General features: G+C 37.6%; 1 pseudogene; it reads right to left on the bottom strand.

The window, feature by feature from the left end:
* Positions 1–3405: 3405 nt before the first annotated feature.
* Positions 3406–7513, bottom strand: LOC117092043 (annotated as a pseudogene).
* Positions 7514–14675: the final 7162 nt, after the last annotated feature.

The raw sequence follows: 14675 nt of genomic DNA on the forward strand, positions 1-14675 counted from the left end.
GTGAAAAGATTAAAGACATCAATGATTGCCCAAAGAACAGATTGCATATGGTGTCCAATAGCTTAACTGAAAGGACTTGAAAGATGTGAAGACTGAGAGTAAAGAAGGAAAATTTTAAGGGGTAAATAAGTAATTCAAATTCAAAAACAACAGTTGGAGTTATCAATATCCCATTTTCTTTTTTTTTCTTTTTTTGGAACGGAGTCCTGCTTTGTCACCCAGGCTGGAGTGCAGTGGCATGAACTCAGCTCAGTGCAACCTCTACCTCCCAGGTAAAAGCGATTCTTGTGCCTCAGCCTCCAGAGTAGCTGGGACTACAAGCCCCTGCCACCATGCCACACTAATTGTTGTATTTTTAGTAGAGACAGGGTTTCACCATATTGGCCAGGCTAGTCCCAAACCCCTGACCTCAAGTGATCCACCCACCTCAGACTCCCAAAGTGCTGGGACTACAGGCATGAGCCACTGCCCCCAGCCAATATCCCCTTTTCAATAGTGGGTCAAAAGTAGGCTGAAGAACAATAAGAAGACTTAGACAACACTATAATCTAACCCTACCTAACAGACATCTATAGAATAATGTGCTCAAAAAGATAGAACACAAATTCTTCTCAGGTTCACATGGATGATTTTCCAGGATAGACCATAGGCTAGGTCATAAACCAAGACTGAATACATTTAGAAAAGTTGTAATCATACTAAGTATGTTTTCTAACCACAGCAGAATAAAAGAAATAAACAACACAAAGAAATTTGGGAAATGCACGCACATTGAATTTAAACAATATACAATTAAATGGCTAATAAATTGAAGAAAATCGTAAGGGAAATTAGAAAATTTGAGATTCATGAAAATGAAGATACATCATATCAAAACTTATGGGGCACAGCTAAAGCAGTGCTCAGAGAGAAATTTGTAGGTATAAATTCCTGTGTTAAAAAAGAATAAAAATCTCAAATCAATAACCTGATGTTCTATTTTAAGAAACTTGAAAAATAAGAGGAAGCTAAATTAAAAGCAAGCAGAAGAAAGAAAATAATAAAAATTAGAATTGCAATAAATGGAACAAAATAGAACAATTGTAGGTAAAATTAATAAAACAAGACATTTTATTAAAAAGAACAACAAAACTGACGATTTTTTAGCTACACTGACCAAGCAAAATCAAAAAAGAAGACTCAAATTACTAATTTCAGAAATGAAAGAAGAGACATTACTATTGGCCTTACAGAAATAAAAAGGAATATAAAAGAATATTTTGAACTATGGTATGCCAACAAATTAAACAACCTAAATGAAAGGAGAAATTCCTAGAAAGCCAGAAACTCCTGAAATGAGTTTTCTAAATCTAAACAGAGAAATCTAAAATCTAAATAGACCTGTAACAAGTATTAATTTTAAAAAATGAATTAGTAAGAACCAGGCCTAAATAGCTTTACTGGTAAATTTTACCATATGGTTAAAGATTAGCTAACACCAATGCTTCTCAAACTTCCAAATAATAGAAAAAGAGATAACACTTCCCAACTTATTCTAAGAGGTTGGTCTCATCTTGAAAGCAAAAGAAATCTGCAAACAAATATCACTTATGAATATATTTGCAAAATTTCTTGACAAACTACTAGCAAACCAAATCCTACAACACATAAAAGGATTATACCCTTTAAGTGTGATTTACCACAGGACTGCAAGGTTGGTTCAACCTATGAAAATTAATCCATATAATAATCCATATTAATAAAGCAAAAACCCATATAATCATCTCAATAGACACAGAGAGTCTGACAAAATCCAACATCTCATAATACAAACACTCAATAAACTAAAAATAAAAGATAACTTCCACAACCTTATAAAAGACTTCTGTGAAAAAGTCACAGCTAACATTATATTTAATGCTGAAATATCGACAGATCTCTCCTTAGATGAGGAACATCACAAGAATGTCCAATTTTAGCATTTCTATTCAACATCCTAATAGAAGTAATTACACTAGAAAAAGAAATAAAGGGCACTTTGATTGGAAAGGAAGAAGTGAAACTATCTCTATTTCCAGACTGTCTTGAAACTCCTAAGTAATTCACAAAAATCTATTAGAGTCAATAAATGAATTTATCAGTTTTCAGGATACAAAAGCAACATACAAAAATGAATTATATTTCTATGCACTAGCAAAGGACAACTGTATTAGTCTATGCTCATGCTGCTATGAAGAAATACCTGAGACTGGGTAATTTATAAAGGAAAGAAGTTAATTGACTCACGGTTCTGCAGGACTGGTGAAGGCCTCAGCAAACTTAGGATCATGGCAGGAGCAAGCAGTACAGAGCGAAGCAGGGGTTGAGAGGGAAGCCTCTTATAAAACCTTCAGATCTCACGAGAACTCACTATCAGGAGAACAGCATGGAGGTAACCACTCCCATGATTCAATTACCTCCCATTGGGTCCCTCCCATGACACCTGGGGATTATGGGCACTGCAATTAAAGGTGAGAGTTAAGCAGGGACACAGCCAAGCCATATTAACAATCGAAAATGAAAACAAGTGCATTTACAATAACATTGAAATAATAAAATACTCAGAAATAAATTTAACAAAATAAGTGCAAAGCTTATACTAACCATTATAAAATGTTGAAAGAAATTAAAGAAGACCTAAATATATGGAAAGACATCCCATGTTTATGGATCAGAAGTCTCAGTATTATTAAGATGGTAATACTCCCCAAATTGATCTACAGATTCAATGCAGTTACTATTAAAATCCTAGTTACTATTTTTACTATTAAAATTACTAGTTGCCATTTTTGCAGACACAGACAAGCTGATCCTAAAACTCATATAGAAATGCAAGAGACCCAGATTAGCCAAAACTATCTTTAAAATAAAGAACAAAATTGGAGGACTCACACTTTTTTTTTTTTTTTTTTTTTTTGAGACGGGATCTCACTCTATCACCCAGGCTGGAGTATAGTAGTGCAGTCATGGCTCACTACAACCACAAACTCCTGGGCTCAAGCAGTCCCTCCACCTCAGCTTCTCAAAGTGCTAAGTTTACAGGTGTAAGCCACCATATCCGGCTTACACCTCTTCATTTGAAAATGTATTACAGCTGGGCGCGATAGCACACACCTGTAATCCCAGCACTCTGGGAGGCTGAGGTAGGCGGATCACCTGAGGTCAGGAGTTCAAGACCAGCCTGGCCAACATGATGAAACCCCATCTCTACTAAAAATATAAGTTAGCAAGACCTGGTGGCACACGCCTCTAATCCTAGCTACTGGGGAGGCTGAGGCAGAAGTTGCAGTGAGCCGAGACCGCACCATTGCACTCCGGCCTGGGTGACAAGAGTGAAACTCTGTCTCAAAAAAAAAAGACAAATAAATTTTTAACATTCATAGTCATAGTCAACTGATTTATTTTTGACCAAAATCATTCTGCTTTTTTTTTTTTTTTTAATCACCAACAATGTGGAACAATGTTACTAATCCTCCTTCCTGCCAAGGTAAACTGCTCCTACTGACCTTCATTGTATGGCATTGCACTGCACTGCATATATACCTGCACATGCAGAAAACCCAGACCCAAATAGGCCTTGGAAATATGTGAAGTGTTCATATTAGCCACCTAGCCAGGCCATGTTACCATATCCTCTCTATTCAATTTTCTTCTGTAAGCATACCTTGAGTAGTCAAAATCAAACATACCAAAAACACCCACATCAATGTGTATCTTCCTAGAATTATATTTATCTCAAATAAAGATACTCATCCCAACCAGTCTCAAAACCATCTCCAGCAGAAGCCATCAGCGACTGACATCCAGTGCTATAACTTCTGTGTGTTCACAGGCTCACCAGGAACAATTCTTGCTCTTCTTCTGTGCCTGGGCCACCTGGCATGTGCTGGGAGGGGTAAACACCAAGGGATCTTTAGCACCCAGCCGTGTGTCCAAAAATCATATGGACAGTGTCACACAGTAATTTTTGGTACATGTTTCCCGGACAGGGTAACAATCCTTGACTGTATAGATGCCAATCCAGATTTCCTAGGATCTGGCTGACTTTCTGTCCAATGATACCTGGACAATGGTCTGCACCTGGGGGCCCCCAATAGCGTATTGATCTTCAAAGGTGGAGTTCTGAGGAATGTCAAGAGGCTCCTAGGGCTCCATCAGGGTCATCTTTGAGCACTGCTTCGTAGCTTGCTCAATCTGAAACATGACTCCATCCTTACAGTGCAAAATATATTCAAATAATCTCTTGCAGGGAATTATCGCACCGTCCTCTCACCCAGCACCGCATGTGCTGGTTCAGACTATCCTAGGAGAATGGGGCACAGCTGTTGCAACTGTTGCTCTGCTGGTACACAGCCTGGTGACCATCTGATTTTCAATGAATGGCCATGAAATTTACCCATGTAACAAACCTGTACATGTACCCCCTGAACCTAAAATAAAAGTTGGAAATAAAATAAAATAAAAAGTTGGAGAAATTGAAAAAATAAATAAGAATGTTAAGACACCACAATAGGGGAAGAATACAACAAACGTTGCTGGGACAAGTGAATATCTACAAGCAAAAGACTGAATTGGAACTCTACCTTACACAGTATTTAAAGATTAACTCAAAATGAATCATAAACCCAAATGTGAGAGCTAAAATATAAAATTGTTAGAAGAAAACATAGGAGTAAATATTTGTGACTTGGGGTTAGGCAAGGGTTTTTTTTAGATATGACACCGAAAGAGCAACTGACAATATTAAAAACAGATGAATAGAACTTTATCAAAATTAAAAACTTTTGTGCATCAAAGGAACCATCAATAGAGTGAGACAGCAATCCAGGGAATGGGAGAAAATATTTGCAAATCATACCTGAGAAGGGATTAATATTCAGAATATATAAAGAACTCCTAGAAATCAACAACAAAACCCAAACGACTCAATTTAAAAAATGGACGGCAGCCTGGGCAACATGGCAAAACCCCATCTCTACAAAAAATACAAAAATTAGTTGGGCATGATGGCACACACCTGTAGTCCCAGCTACTGGGGGTAAGGGGAGGGGTGCTGAGATGGGATGACCACTTGAGCAAGGGAGGTGGAGGCTGCAGTGAGTTATGATCTGGCCACTGCACTACAACCTAGGAAACAGAGTGAGACTCTACATTTAAAAAAAAAAAAAAAAAAACTTGAACAGATATTTCACTACTAAAGGAGATAAACAAATGACCAGTAAGCACATAAACACATTCTTAAGATTATTAACCATCAGAGAAATGCAAATAAAAACCACAATAACATACCATTTCATATTTACCAGACTGGCTATAATAAAAAAGACAGACAAGTGTTGGTGAGGATGTGAAGAAATCAGGACCCTAATCTTTTGCAGATGAAATTTTAAAGTGGTGTAGCCATGTTGGAAAACAGTTTGGTAGTTCCTAAATTTTCACAGTTATCTAGACCCTCAAAATTTTCTGAGTTATTAGCGGGGCATGGTGGTGGGTGCCTGTAATCCCAGCTAGTAGGAAGACTCAAGCAGGAGAATCACTTAAATCCAGGAGACAGAGGTTGTGGTGAGCTGAGATCGTGCCATTGCACTCCAGCCTGGGCAACAAGAGCGAAACTCCGTTTCAAAAAAAAAAAAAAAAAAACCAGAGTTATCTAGACTCAGTCCATTCTTAGGTATATATCAGAGAGAAAAAAAAACATATGTACACACAAAACTTGCATATAAATGTTCATAGAGGAATTATTTATAATAGCTCAAAAGTAGAAACAATCCAAATGTTCTTCTACTGGTAAATGAGTAAACAAAATGTGGTATATTCATACAATGGAATAGTATTTACCTGTAAAAATTAATGAACCATTGATACGTTCCATAACATGGATAAGCATTGAAAATGCTAGTTACAGAGGTCATATATTATAAGATTTCATTTATATAAAATGTCCAGAATAGGCAAATCCATAGAAACAGAAAGTAGATAAGTCATTGACAAAGTCTGGGTGGACCTCAGCCTCCCAAAGTCCTGGGATTACAGGCTTTAGCCACTGTGCCCAATCCAAACGCCATTCTATAGGAAATGCAGAGGACAGGGGAGCTTGTTCCATCTACTCATGTAGATGGAATTAACAATATCTAGTGCCATTTCTATAAGGAAGCCAGAAAAAATGCTTATTTTCATTTTTAAGAAAAACGGTATTAAAAACAATGAGTTGACTCCCTATCACCCTTCAAAGAGAGCCAAATTTTTAAAACATCATTATGAACTCACGTAGTTAGTTTCACTTAAGATTAGTATAAAAATTGTAATTTGTGTTTTTCAAAAAATTTTTCAACTTTGTCTAAATTTTCAAACTTATTGCCATATAGTTATTCATAATTTTGACTTATTATACTTTTAACATATGTAGGATCTTTCTGGGTATGTGTAAAAATGTGCCCAGATATACATCCATGATTTTTTACTCTTGTAGGTAGGTTTTATTTCAACAATAAAAGTTATTTAAAAATAAAAGAAAGAAGGCAACAAATAAATAAAAGAAAGAGTCTTCCTTAGCCTGCTTAATTTACTCTTCATTTTTTATTTTAGGAAATGTTGCCTTTCGGTATCATCTGTGTCATGGGAGAAATACATAATTTCATGCTCAATTTAGAAAGAGTCCAGATGCTGTTACATTATTTAGTTGGCACTGGGTGGAAGTGTTGCTTAAAGAGAGACTTTCGGTGCCAGAAATTTCTTTGCAATATATCATGTTAAACACTGTTGATTTGTGTTTTAAATGTTGCCTAATGCTTTTTGTAGTATTTGAATTCTTATTGTAAACTATAGGAGCGATCTGCAGGGAATCTCAAGACCTTTCCTGTTTCTCATTGCCTTCATTTTTGGAGATAACATCACAGTATGGAGAGAGAACCCAGTTATTTCCAAATCCATAGATTCACTAGGGCTAGGCAATGTCAAATCAGCACCTGAATAAATAAAACATGAGCCCATTAGTGCAAGCTTATGTGACCTGTCAGCATCATTAGGCTTTGCTGTGCACAGGAAGCCAGCAGGGATAAGGCCTTTCATAATTATGGCATCTCTCTCGAGAGCCTAACAAATCCAGGCTCTGCTTTTTGAATAAGCATTCCGGTGTTTACTTTCCAGGCAAGGGTCTCACTTCATTTTTAGGTTGCTGTAATTCAAACCCTGCCCTCCTAGGAGTCCTCCTGCCCTGCTGTGAATGGATGCACCCAACTAGATTCCATGGAAATTCAATTCCAGCAACTTAACACACATAATGACCAAGCAGTAGCAGAGCTTATTCACCAGGGTTTACCTCCCTGAATCTGGTATTCTCAAAGGTAGTCTCTGCAAGAACCCTCTCATTTGACAGGATAAACTTGTTAACTTTACAATTCAAGCCCATGTAGTGCATGTTAATGTTTAGGAGTGCAAAGCTTAGGAGCATGGACCTGCACCCATAATGTCCAGATTCAAATCCAGCCTTGTCCATTCTTGCATTGCTGTAAAGAAATACCTGAGACTGGGTAATTTATAAAGAAAAGAGGTTTAATTGGCTCACAATTCTGCAGGCTGTACAGGAAGTACGACAGCATTTGCTTCTGGGGAGGCTTCAGGGAGTTTTTACTCATGATGGAAGGTAAAGCAAGCAGTTTACGTGGTGAAAGCAGGGGCAAGAGAGAGCAAGGCTATTCTGACATTACAACACACTTTTAAAGAACAAGAGCTCGCAAGAACTCACTCACTAGCACAAGAATAGCATCAGGTGGATAATGTTAACCATTCATGAAAAATCCACCCCTATGAGCCCATCACCTCCCACCAGGCCCCACCTCCAACCCTGGAGATTACAATTCAACATGAGATTTGAGCAGAGCCACAGATCCAAACCATATCACCACTTACTAGCTGAGTAGCCTGAGGCAAGTTTCTAAACTTTCCTGGGCTTCAATTTACTCATCTATAAAAGGGGGCCATAATATTGTCTGTCGCACTGGGTTCATGTGAGAATTAAATGGCATTATTATATATAAAGCACTTACTTAGAGAAGCGCTCTAATATAGTAAGTGCTGTATGTATTTGTTTGATTATTATTCTCATTAGCTGTATGAGCTCACACAAGTAATAAGCTCTCTGTGCTTTAGTTTCTTATGTATAAAATGAAAATAATAAAAATAGTACCTGCTCTATAGGGTTGTTATAAATATTGACTTAGTTAATTCATATACAGTATTAAGTGAATTGCCTAGCACATAGGCAGCACCCAATGAATTTTAGCTATTCTCATTAGATCTTTTCTATTTTTTTACATATGGAAATGCAGACAGCAGGGTAGGTTGAATATAATTTATGCCAAGTGTTCGCCGATTTTCAGGAAAAATTACTGCTTTTTTAATACATCTGTTATATTTTTCCTGTGATCAAGGAAATACATTTTTATAATAATAAATTTGTAAAAGAGAAAAAAGTAAAATGTTCATAATCTTACTCTACAATTACATGTACTTTATATTTTTTGTATTAGGTTGATGGAAAAGTAAGTGCAGGTTTTTGCCATTAAAAGTAATGGCATTAAAAGTAAATGGCCACTAAAAGTAATGGCAAAAACTGCAATTATTTTTGCACCAACCTAATATTATATTTTTCTTTCCAGTCTCTTCTTTACCATGCACAAACTCAGAGCAGAGTAAAAGACAATCATAATTTTTAAATTTGGCCACTGATTTCCTTTTAGAGGAGAATAATTTCCCCTTAGCAAAATTGCTTAAAAAATATCACTTGCGTGGAAAGTGAGACTGTCAGGGCATAATAAGTGGTTAAGAACACAGATAGAAAGCTAAGCCACTCAGCATTAGGAATGAGCAATAATCTGGAAATACAGAGTGAGAAAAGTAAAGAGAAAAGCAGAAGAAGAGTTAAAAACATAATGAAATGGCTGAGGGTCTTTAAAGAAAAAGAAAGTGCTGGATCGTTACTGCCATATGATCCAGCAGTCCCGCTTCTGGGAATTTATCCAGAAGAATGGAAATCAGGACCTTGAAGAGATACGTGCACTCCCATGCTCATTACAGCACTTTTCGCAGTAGCCAAGATACAGAAACAACACAAACTTCCATCAAGAGATGAGTAGCTTAAAAAATGTGGCACATGCACGCACACACACACACACACACGAATGTTATTCAGCCTTAAAAGAGAAGGAAATTCTGCCATTTGCAACAACAGGTATGGACTGGAAGACATTATGCTAAATGAAATAAGCCAGGCACAAAAGGACAGACACGACATGATTCCATTTATGTAAGGTACCTAAAATAGTAAAACATAGAAGCAGAAAACAGGATGATACTTTCCAGCAGATGGGGCCAAGGGAAGAATGGGGAGCTGTTCAATGGGTATAAAATTACAGTTACACAAAATGAGTAAGTTCTAGAGATCTGCTGTACAACATTGTGCCTATAGTTAACAATACAGTGTTGTACACTTAAACATTTGTAAAGAGTGAAGATTTCATAAGTGTTCTTAACACACACACACATACACGGCAAAGGGACATAAGGAAACGTTTAGAGGTGATTGATATGTTTATTACCTTGACTGTAGTGTTGGTATCACTGGTGCATGTGATGTCCAAACTTATCAAATTATATACGTTCAATGAGTGTGGTTTTTATGTATATCAGTCATACCCCAGGCCAGGTGCGGTAACTCACACCTGTAATCCCAGCACTTTGGGAGGCCAAGGCAGGGGGATTTCTTAAGTCCAGGAGTTCAAATCCAGCCTGGGCAACATGGTAAAATCCTGTCCCTACTAGAAATACAAAACCTGAGGTGGGAGAATCACCTGAACTTGAGAAGGCTGAGGCTGCAGTGAGCCGTGATTGTGCCACTGCACTCCAGCTTGGGCAACAGAATAAGATCTCATCTCAAAAAAAAAAAAAAAAAGAAAAACATTATACCCCAATAAAGTTGTTTTAAAAAGGTCTGATATCATAACTTTAATCATGTGTTACATAATGCCATAAATTTCCCCAAACTAGTCTATTATCACCAACAAAAGCTTTGTGTGTGTATGCATTTATATGTGTACATGAATCATGGAATTATGCTGAGGTCCACGTTTGAGCCAGTGTGGTGTAGGAGAGAGACAGCCTGCCCTGGTGTGACAGAAACTGACTATTCATGAGTATCCTTTATCTAATAAGAGGTTCCTTAAGTTTTAGCCAAGGACAAAGCCATCCAGCTGAAGTCTACATTTCCTACCCTTGCAGTCGAGTATGGCCATGTGTAAAGTTCTGGCCAATGAATTGAGAGAAGAAATGATGACTGCTAGTTCCTAGAATAGACTATAAAGCCTCCAACACATGTTTGAAAAGACTGTGCATCAACCTGAGATCCTGGACTTTGAACCAGATACAATAGTTTGATAAGACTTTGGATTGCCTCCCCTGGGAAGAGCTGAGTGTATCCTGCACCAAGAGGAAGCAGATGGTGAAAACTACACAGACTTCAAATGGGCCAGACTCTCTAGTGTCTAGTGTCACTGCAGAATTAGGGGCCACAGAGAACAACAGACAAGACGATTCTTCCCAAAGAGTAGAACCAGAGTCCAACCAAAATATTGCTCCATTGCTAGCTAGGGCAGGGAGTCTTCACAATCAAATGCTTCCAGATTTGATCATTGCTATGGACCACTGGTTGCTGTGCACTTTACATTCTTTGCTTTTTCAAGTAAGGATTTTTATAACAGTTGTGTTGGTCCTAGTCTGCCATTTCATATTGCATACATAGGAAGAGATACAGATGATGTGATTTTTTTATAAGTCATAAGACCATGCGTAGCCATCTCCAAACTTGGTGGAGAAGAATGCACATCACCTTGAGATCCTAGCCATTAAACTGGATGAGATTTTGAGGTGTCTCACTGAAGGAGGTATCAGTGTGTTCTGCACAGTGGAAGGGAAGAGTGCATTAACTTTTACATGTCCAGAAGGAACAATAGTGGCAGACTGCCAATAGTTCCCCCCAATCTCCATGTTTCCCTCCTTCCATAGTAATAGCTGTTACTGGATCCATGTCAGCCAGCTAAAGCTAGATCTTCCAGCCTCCCTTGCAGCTAGGTATGGCATGGGATATAAACAGGATTGATATGTGCTACTTCCAGATAGTTGCTCTCGCTTCCAGATAGTTTCTCAGAAGAGTTCAGCATGCACTGTTCTGGCTCTTTTTGCCTCTTTCTCAATGCTTGGAAGATGATGAGAGCTGAAAGCACTTACCAGACCTAGACTTTATACCTCTAGACAAGTGCTTTACAAGCTATCTGTGGTATAGGACAATCTCTCATGAACTGATACTTTTAGGAAATATTATAAAATTAAATTATTAGAAATCATGAAGTAGATAAAAAACAAAGACAAACCCCAAATATTTTATTAGAGTCAATAATATTATATTTCAATAAATATAACAAATAATATACAAAGTTTTTTAGATTGGCTGCATTAAATTTACCAAAAGACATGCAAGACTTCTTCACTGAAAAGAATAGAATATTGTTGAAAAAAATTAAAGAAGACCTTGGTAAATGGAGCAATATAGCATGTTCAAGGATGGGAAAACTTGATATTCTCAGTTCTTCCCAAATTGACTTAGGGAGTCAGTGGAATCCCCATCAAAATTCCTGCAGTGTCTTTGTTGAAATTCACAAGCTAATTCTAAAATTTATGATGGGAATTCCTGCAGACCTAGGACACAAAAGTCATTTTAAAAAATATAAAGTTGGAGAGGCCAGGCATGGTAGCTTACAACTGTAATCCCAAAATTTTGGAAGGCCAGGGTGTATGGGATTGCTTAAGCTCAGGAGTTTGAGACCAGCCTTGGTAGCACAGCAAGACATCATCTCTACTAAAAATTAAAAAAATCAGGCAGGCATGGTGGCACATACCTGTAGTCCCAGCTACTCAGGAGGCTGAGGTGGGAGGATCGCTTGAAACCAGGAAATTGAGGCTGCAGTGAGCCATCATTGTGCCACTGCAATGCAGCTTGGGTGACAGAGTGAGATCCTGTTTCAAAAAGAAACAAAAAAGAAATTGGAGGAAAATATCTGTTTTCAAGATTTACTATAAAGCTACAAAAATTAAGACAATGTAGTGTTGGTGAAAGCAAAAAGATCAATGTACAGAATAGTGAATTTAGAAATAGACCCATTTATATATGGTCAATTCATTTTCTACAAATGTACCAAGGCAATTCAACAAAGAAAGGAAAGTCTTTTTCAGAAATAGTGCTAGAACAATTATGCATCTGTATAGGAAAAAAAGATCATTAATCCTTACCTCACACAATCACAAAACCTAGAAATATATTGTAAACCTAAATGGAAAAACAGCAATTACGAGACTTTTAAATGAAAACACAGTAGAGAAAATCTTTATAACATTAAGGTAGGCAAAGTTGTCTCATATGGGACACAAAAAACTTAAACTATAAAAAGTATATTTATTTTCTTTTCAAAAGTCATCATTAAGAAAGTCAAAAGACAAACCACAGGATGGGAGAATTATTTGCAATTATTTACAATATATATCTAACAAAAGGCTCATATCAGGATATATGTCTTACAACTCAATAATAAAAAGACAACCACATTAAAAAAACTGAACAGACACTTCACCAAAAAAGATATGCAAATGACTAATGAACATATGAAAAGATGCTCAAGACCTCATCTCTATAAAATTTTTTTTTAATTAGCCAAATGTAGTGGCATGCACCTGTAGGGTCAGCTACTTGGGAGGCTGAAGCAGGAGGATCACTCAAGCTCAGGGGGTCGAGGCTGCAATGAGCCATGATTGTGCTACTATACTCCAACCTGGGCAATGGAATGAGACCTTGTCTCGGGGAAAAAAAAAGTAACATTATAGTACATTGATTGAAATAGGAATCTTGAGACATATATACATACACACACACACACACACACACACACACACTCACAGAAAGAATTTTGCCTTATGGTAGAATGCCAACTGATAAATGTGGATGGGGCTGGGCGTGGTCACTCACATCTGTAATCCCAACATTTTGGGAAGCTAAGGCAGGAGGATCACTTGAAGCCAGAAGTTCAAGGTCTGCCTGGGCAACATAGTGAGACCCCATCTCTACAAATAAATAATAATGTGGATAGGATAACGAAATTTAAAAATCAACATTTAGCAACCACTATAGTAACAGTTGATTAAAGCAAAGACTCACAAATGAACACTAAAACTAGTGGGTGAGATTTTGATAAAGAACAGAAAATTTACACAAAATAATAAGTACAATATGTGTATTAACTTTACAGCTGAGAACTTAGCAGGCACAATTTTAACCAAGCGATAAACAGTAAAGTCATGTGCCTCCTAATTTAATACCCTGAGAAGAACACAGAAGCACTTCTATAAAACTTCTGAAAAAAAGTACATAACCTGAGGACACCTATGAGGAAATGAAGAAATATCCATGAGCAAATGTCAGACAAATCCAAACTGGGGGCCATTCTACAGAGTAAATTGCCTGTGTTCTTCAAAACTGCTAAGGTTATAAAAGCCAGATGGAGGCTGAGTTCCAGATTGAAAGAAACTCAAGACACCAAGTGCTACATGTGGTCTGGATCAGAGGCTAGAGCTGGATGGGACACTGTTGGGACGACGTGAGTGGGATCCATGGATTCCAAGGTGGTATTTCCTGATTTTGATGGCTGCTCTGTGGTTATGCAGGAAACTCCCTTTGCTTTTAAAAAACATTAAGAGGTAATGAGCATCGTATCCCTAATGAATTCCCTTAAAGGTTCAGAAAAAAGAGAAAAAAGATTATTAACATGTTTTTCTAGTTAACATGGCTGAGTAACTACCCCAAAAATGCAGTGACTTAAAACAACCAGTTACTATGCTTGTGGTTTCTGTGTATCAGGAATTTGGACAGAAAACAGCATGAGAGGCTTGTCTCTGCTCCACGATACCTGGGGCCTCAGCTGGAAGACACAAAGGGTTGGGGATGGAATCACCACTCCCTTGTCTGGTAGTGAATGCTGGCTGTCCGCCAAGCCGATGCTGATGCTGGTGACTAGAAAACCTACCTGTGGCCTCCTCATATATCCTAGGCTTCCTCACTAAATGGCATTTGGGCTCCTAGGGTGTCTCAGGAGAGGTAACAAGGCAGAAGTTGTATCCTTTCTAGGACCTAACCTCAGAAGTCGTGTAGCCTCACTGTGGCCATATTCTACTGGTTGTAGCAGTCTCAAATCCAAGAGGAGGGGCTAAGATGCATCTCTTGATGGGGACAGCAAGATTCTAGAAAAGCCTGTGGGACAATGGCTACCACTGTGACCATTCTCAGAAAGTACCATCAGCCATGTATGTACATACAGAGAAACAAAGGGAAAATAACACAAATGTGATAAAATATTAAAAGTAACAACCACAAAATATGGTTAAAGAGTATACAAGGGTGTTCTACATTTTCTCACAACTTTTCTGTGGGCCTGAAAGTATTTCATAATACAAAGCTAAAACACAAGCAACAAAAAAGTATTTATCGAATTGAGCTAATAATGTTAAACTGTGGATTTCAAATAGAATTGATTAAAAATAGAATCATTTTTAAAAGTAGC

The sequence above is a fragment of the Trachypithecus francoisi genome, unplaced genomic scaffold, assembly GCF_009764315.1.
Source record: "Trachypithecus francoisi isolate TF-2019V2 unplaced genomic scaffold, Tfra_2.0 Contig01440, whole genome shotgun sequence".
In the NCBI taxonomy this organism is placed as follows: domain Eukaryota; kingdom Metazoa; phylum Chordata; class Mammalia; order Primates; family Cercopithecidae; genus Trachypithecus; species Trachypithecus francoisi.